Genomic DNA, 7,472 nt, shown 5'->3' with positions numbered 1-7,472 from the left:
GGAGCACGCTGGTCGCAGAGCTTCCCTTCCTGTGGCTGGGCTTGGGTTGGGCTGGCCCTTAGAGAGTGTCCTAGCAGGGCCAGACAGATCAGTCTTCCTTTGCTTGTCTTTGCCTCACTACAACCATCTCAGGGTTGGGGGGTGGGGTGGGGTACAAGCCATGGATGTACAGTTCCTGAGAAGAGCCAGCTAGCTGGCCCTTGGCTCCCAGCTCGTGACCATCCCAGCTTCTGGCGTTTGTTCTGGGTCTCCCTGCCATTTCCCACCCCTTCCCCCCATGGCCTCTCCCAGGGCCCCAGCTCCAGCCCTTTTCTCCCCTTCTGACCCCTAACTTTCATCATGGTGTCACTACAGATGGTACCTCCTCATAGTTGTGGGCTTTGAAGTTTCCTGTGGACTTTCCCCCGGGGCCTTGCTTTACAGGTGAGGCTGAGGACTCAGAGAAGTAAGGTGACCTACCCGGACACAGCACTGGGTCTGCTGTTTGGAGCTGGGCCTTCCTTAGCCCTGTGGTCAGGTCCTGTGTTTCACTGGATCATCTTTCCCAGGGCCTCTGGCCAATAACCTGCCCTTGAATTGGGGAGGGGGCTGACACCTCCATGTGCCCAATCATTCTTCCGTGCTACCCAGGGTGCTAAATGATGGGGACATAAGGGGGATTAAAATAATGTCCTGCTCTGGGCTTCACTGATTGGAGATGTGTGTGTGTGGGGGGGGAGGGTTGGGGCTGGGGTGGCAGATATATAAATAGCTGCAGCTCTGAGAGGGGGGCTGTGCTGCAGAAATGAACTAGGCTCTGGGGAGAATGGAGTGTTTGGCCCATGAGAAATCAGGGAAGACTTCTTGGAGGAGTAGTCATTTGCTCTGAGCTTGAGGCACCAGGAGGCATTCACAGGGCACACCTGCAGGAAAGCTCCCTGCCTGGGAGGGTAGGGAGCAAGCATAGAGGCTCAGCTGAGACAGCACCCTGAGTATGAGCCAACCAGAGTCTGAACCACAAAAGGCTTTAAAAGCCTGCCTAAGGAATCTGTACTTTGTCCTGTATGTAGATTAGTGGTTCCCAACCTGATTATATACAATCTGGAAAATTTTCTCCTGCCCAACATCCACTGAATCAGAATCTCCAAGGGGGGTGAGCCTTGGAGTCTATTTTTAACCAATTTTCCCCAAGTGATCCTTAACCAGAAGTCTGGTTAATCACAAGGTCAGTGTTTCCCAAACTTGCTTAGTTATGTCCAAGGACACTGATTAGAAAGAAAAGTCCAGAATTTTTCTCTTCGAAGTTCTGATTCAGCAAGTCTGGGATGGGATGCCAAAATCTGTATAACAAACTCAGAAAAGATTGAGAAATATTGCCCTCGCTGATGGGAAATCACTGCAACTTCCTTGGTAGCGAGTGACATGGTCAGGTTTGAGTTCCAGAAAGTTCTCTCTGGCTCTGCTGTTGTGAAGGGAGAAGCTGAGGATGGATGGGGCTGTGGATAAGGAGCCAGGTAGGAGGCTGTAGGAACAGCCTAGTAAGACTCAGAAGCTAAGGTGGCAGTGATGTTGGGTTGGAGAGATGTTTCCAGAGAAGGCACTCCAGGGTTTGGTGATTGCCTAGGTGGGACTGGATGTGTGGTGTATTAGTTAGGGTTCTCTAGGGAAACTGAATCAACAAGAGATATCTATAAATGTAAGATTTTATAAAGATGTCTCACGCAACTGTGGGTATGCATGAGTCCAAATTCCATAGGGCAGGCAGCAGACTGGCAACTCCAAAGAAGATGTTCGATGAACTCCTCAGGGAGCAAACTGGCAACTTCAATGAACTCATCAGGTAACACTTTGCTGGTCAGCCAAAGAAGTGAAGGTCCTCTATCTGTCTTGCTTAAAAAGTCTTCAACTGATTGGATTAAATCCAGCTGACTGCATTCTCTCATTGTTGAAGACACGCCCTTCAATGAATGTCATCAGTCACAGCTGCAGCCAATTGACTGATGATTTAATAAACCAGCCTTCAGGTTTATTAACCAGCCACGAATGTCCTTGCCGTAACAGGCCAGTGCTTGCTTGACCAGACATCTGGGCACCATCACATGGCCAAGCTGACACGTGAACCTAACCATCACATGTGGTGACACCCAGGTTTCTGGGTGAGGTGACTGGGGTGGAGGCTGGGGCCATCAGGCTGAGTGGGGCAGGCAGGAAGAGAAGCGACCAGGTGGGAAAGTGATCAGCTCTGCGTGAATGTGCTGGGAGAGGTTCCTGCAGGAGAGGGGCCACGGGCCAGCAGAGGTGAAGAGCTGGGAGCCCCCAGGGTAGAGGTGGGGGTACAGGAGGGTGCCCTGGGAGCGTGTAGAGAGAGAAGGGCAGAAAAGGGAGGTTGGAACCCTCAGGAAGAAGAGTGGTGGTCTTCTGGAGCACTTCCAAAGGAGAGCAGAGAAAGGGATTTTCCTTGTTTTAAAAGTAGGAGGGATTTGTATGTTTCTAGAGAGTATTGGTCAGAATTCCTGGTTTTCTTGATTAGCAAAAGAATTTATTGGAATGCTGTCAGGAACTGCCAGGAGGAGGTAGGAACAAACTTGGAAAATGGGCAGGAAACAAGTGCCAAGAAGCAGGAAGTACAATTGAGTTTTAACTGGAACAGCCTGGGATGCTGCCACAGGGGACAGACTGCCAAGATGTGGGGGTGCTGGTGGTGGGGGTGCAGGTTCGGTGTTGACGTTCAGAACATGCTCCACTTGTGTCGGCCCTGACCTGAGTTCAAGGATAGAAGGGTTACTTTTTTCTTCTCACAAAAGGCCCTGTCCACTTGCCAAGTCAGTCGGGACTGTGTCTGCGCTGAGGGGGGCCCCTTTCTAATTCATGAAAAGGTGCTGTTCAGGCTCGTGTGGGCCTAGAAGTAGACGGATGATTTGAAGGTTTTTGGCCTGAGAACGAGATCAGAGGAGCCATGTATTGAGATGGGGAAGACTGCAGATGGAGTGGGCTTGAAAGCGGAAATAAGCAGCTCAGTTTGGACCATGATGCATTTCACATCTCTTGAACATCTAAGTGGAAATGTCAAGGTGTGAGTTCGTGGGACACACTTGCAGGAGAGGCCTGAGCCGGAGATGTGAGTTTGGGGGTCATGCGTACAGATGGTGTTTAAAGGCATGAGACTGCAGGAGATGACCCGGGGGGTGAGCCTGGAGCAGGAAGACAAGAGAAGCAAGGACAGAGCCCTCTGGAGGTGGGAGACATGAGGAGGAGCCAGCAAAGGAGACTGAGAGCCAGGATGCAGTGAGGTAGGAGGGTCCTGGCCACCAGGTAAGAATGGCCACCTCTCAAATGCCACTGAAGGGTCCAGATGGAGAACAGAGAATTGACCACGGGGTTGAGAGCATGAAAGTCTTTGGTGACCTTGACAAGAGCAGTTTGGGTTGAATGGTGGGGGCTGTAGCTGGAGGAAGAAGGGGGTGGAAAGGTCCTTGTTTCATTATCATTATTTTTAAGGTAGGGGAACAACATGTTTGCTTCAGTAGAGACAGGAAAAGAGATGGGATCTAGTGGGGGGGGGGTGGTGGTAAGAAGGGGCTGGGCTTTGCTGGGAGCCTGGGCAGATCAGTCTTGGTCACAGGATCAGGTGGGTTATATGCTTATAGAGTAGGTGGGTAGACATGGGGGGAGCTTGTGCAATTTCTCCCACAATTGCTTTCATCTTCTCAGTGAACAGAAAACAAGGCGATCAGTTAAGAGTGAGGACTGGGACCTCCCAAGTGTGGGAAGTTGGAGGAGAGAGGAAAGTGTGAAGAGACCTCCAGGTCTTACCTGTGCAGGATGTGTGTCTAGGGACCAGTAGCAACCACATCACCCACCTGTTAGAAATGCAGAATCTCAGGCCCACACCACACCTATGGATCCGAATCTGCATTATAACAAGATCCCAGGTGATTCATACCACACTGAAGTCTGACAAGCACTGAGCTAGGAGAGGGAGAGGGAAGGAAAGAAATGCGAATGGTCTGGCAGCACAAACATCTCATGTGGGGAACAACCTCAGGTGCCAACTTGGCCTTGGGTGCCAACTAAGGGTTCCAAGGGAGCCAGGGTTCCCAGCCCTTGGCCTTGAAAACCCCAGGACCTTCTTGCGTGGTGACAAAAATATCTCGGTATGTTAAGAAGGAGATTATGTTCCCTCTGCCTCTGCAGCAGCAAACATAAAAGCAGATACGTCTCTGCCTCATAAAACCATCCTTAGCAAATGTTACTTCTAACAAAAGAGCCTTGTCAGATAATCGCAGTGAAGACACCTGTGGAAATAACCTTTAGCTTTTTATGATTCTGATTGCTTGTCTTCCTTAATGTGTTGCCCTGGCAATAATATGCAAATTCACAGCTCTGTTTTATGCAAGGTTTAAATACCTGTGAGTTTTCTTTGCTAAGCCGGAAGGGGAGCCTCGGCACATCCCTCTTCTCCCACATGCTTGAGGTAAAATAAACCCCGCGATGGCAAGATAATCTCAATTCAACAAAGAGCTTGAGAGTCTTGTCTCAATTAAATGAATGTGCAGGGTGCAAGGCCACCTGTTGAGAGTGGGGGGGGTGGTGGGCAGGAGGAGGGAGGGGAAAATTGGGAACAAATATCCTGGGGAATAAGGTGAAGGATCTCACTGAAGACAAGTACAAGCTCCAAGGAGGCCCACTGGCTGAGGTCAGGGACCAGTTTGCAAGGTGGGGAGCTTTTCCTCCAGCAGTGCCTGTGTGGGGTCAGGGAAGATGGAGGGTGAGCTCTCAACCTTCCATCGCTCTTAGGGATTCTGCAAGTTTGAAATAAAGCTACCACCACCCCCACCCTAGGAACCCCGCAGGTCCTCAATAGGCCACCATCCTACCCTCAGGAAGTCTACACGCTTGCAATAATGTTTAAAATTTTAAACTTTCCAGCTCTGGAGTCCCTGCTCCCACTACCTGCTCCCCAAGCTGCTGCTTTCAAACTGGCCAATGGAAAGTTGCCAGCTACCCCCTTCCCCAAAGTAACACTGAGGAACTGCCAACCTAGACCTGCCAGTCCCCATCCCTGGACAAACGTCCTTTATAAGCCCTTTTGTTCCCTTGGCTCCGGGCTGTTGCCATCCTGAGCTTCCGCCCACCTGCACACGGCCGGACAACAGACGCCTAGAGGAAGATGAGGGAGGTGGGGAAGTGTGAGTGGAAACTGTTGGGGTTTCAGGTCTCAGAGAGGGAACAGTTGAGGGTCTGGTTGTAGCCATAAGGGTGGGCGAAATGGGGTCGAGGGCCAGGTCCCCGGGATTGAAGAGACCCTGACACTGGCCCTGTCGAGTTGAATGGGGGCTTTGGGATTTGTAGGGGGTGGAATCGTTGCTCTACCTCTGCTTAGACCTCTTGATCTGCATTTCCTCAACTGTGAGACAAGGGCGATAGCACCCTTCTCGAGGAATTTTTAAGATTCAAAGAGAGAGAGTTCCTGCACAAGTCAGAGGGGGGGAGAATATTAACAGAAGTCAGAGGCAGAAGGATTCCCTGTTGGCTTCCAGTTGTCTAAGGCAGCAAAAATATATAATAATAATTGATAATAATGATCATTTATTGTCTCCTATGCACAGACAAAGTGCCAGGTGTTTTATTGACCCCAAGGAGCCGTGATCCGGGTGGAGACCTCCCCCTGCTCGGCTGGGCAGAGACTGAGGAGCATGAGAAAGGGAGAGCGAGGGCAGCAGGGATGGGAGAAGGGAAGCAGTGCTTTTCAAGTGTTTACCATATGATGTGCCCAGCATGATTATCCCTCTTTTACAGATGAGGAAACAGAGACTTGGAATAGTTAAGAAATTTGTGCAAGTTCACAAATTTGGCTCCCAAACTCTTGCCATGCTCCATACCATCTCCAGTGGGAGAAGAGAGAGGAAGAAGGGTGAGGTGGGAAACCAGGCCCCAATGAGGTAGTTTTTGTTTTTGTTCTAACTGGTCACATGGTGGTAGCCACCTTCTTCCACCACCCATTCCATATTCCCGTTAATCTCCACTGGTCATGGTTCTTAAAAAATTACTACTTATCTTTATTTTAACAAACAAGCAGAGTTTTGAATTAGGCAGAGCATGTGCTTAAGGGAGAGGAGGCCCAGGAGCTGGCGTGCTCTTGTAACCGCTGACCACAGCGGTTTTACTTGTTATTGTACTTACTTGAGCTTATTTCCTTTTCTTTACTTGTATTTGTAGTTGTTACTTTAGCTTATTTCCGTTGCTTTATATGATATTGTAGTTGCTATCCTATGTTAACTGAGTGATTTATACTTGTTACCGTGCTTACTTTAGCCTATTTCCATTCTTCCGTTGTAATTGTAGCTGTTACTTCAGTTTATGCTTGTTACGGGAATGGTTACTCCGGCTTACTTCCATTTAACTAAGTGATTGTAACACTGCTCAGTAATTCCATGTCCCCTTGGTTAAATCCCATAAAAAAGCCCTGCATCTCTTTAGACTAGGGGAGACGGATTTGGGCTTTTCTTTCCTCCTGTATCCTTACTTGTCTGCTAGGTGGTAAAACTCTTTCTTTTCTCAACATCCTGGCATCACAGAATTGATTTCTGGGCACACTGGGCAGCGAGCCCTTGCTCTGTAACACTCTTTGAAAGGTACATTGTAGGGCAGTGTTTTTGCTCTGCAAGAATTCCACATTGGGTGATGAGGAGCAGAACCCAGGGGTCCTGGTGGCTTAGTACCTCCCCCAGGTTTGAGCACCCAGACTAGAGAGAGGCCCTGGAATTGCAGTGCCAGGGTCCCCTCTGCTGGCACTCTGGGGTGGCTTTATAGGAACATCTCAGAAAACCCTTCCCCAAAGCCTGGCGCGGCTCAGGACTCTGTTATGTTCCCTATCTCATTTACTCCTCTCAATAACTCCTTATTAATTGTATTAATAAATCCAGGGACTTTCAAACCGGCACCATACTCCACATTAGAAAAAGTTTCCATTATGACCCGGTACACACATGCATGTCTATGCTTTCTGTACACAAACTCAAACAAAAGTTTCAAAAAGCTCTTCTTGCCCTCGCTCTGTGTGATGCCTTGGTATTTCCAAACCTTTTCTAAACTATTTCACTTAAAATGACAACAACAACAATGACAACAATCTGATGATGACTCTAATTTCTTGACTCACCAATGAGGTCATGGCCCACATTTTGAAAAATTATCTTAGACTGAGCGTCTCCAGGGCAGAGACAATGTCCTGTTCACCTCTGCATCCACGGTGTCTGGAACAGAGTGGGGGCTCAGCAAATAAATATTTACTGAACTGAACCCCTTATGAGGTGGGTATAGCAGATCTTCTTTCCCAGTAAAGAAACCTACAGGCCCAGCACACAAAACCCACCCAGGGGAGTCTTCAGGGAAGGATGCTGGAGGAGGAGCACTCATCAGAGTGTCCACTTTTTCTTTGGCTGCCTCTGCTCTGTGCAAGCCTGGCTGATCGTCAGTCCTTTCTCCGCTCG

Source organism: Choloepus didactylus, chromosome 6, assembly GCF_015220235.1.
Source record: "Choloepus didactylus isolate mChoDid1 chromosome 6, mChoDid1.pri, whole genome shotgun sequence".
Taxonomy (NCBI): Eukaryota; Metazoa; Chordata; class Mammalia; order Pilosa; family Megalonychidae; genus Choloepus; species Choloepus didactylus.
This window is presented reverse-complemented; position numbering follows the sequence as displayed.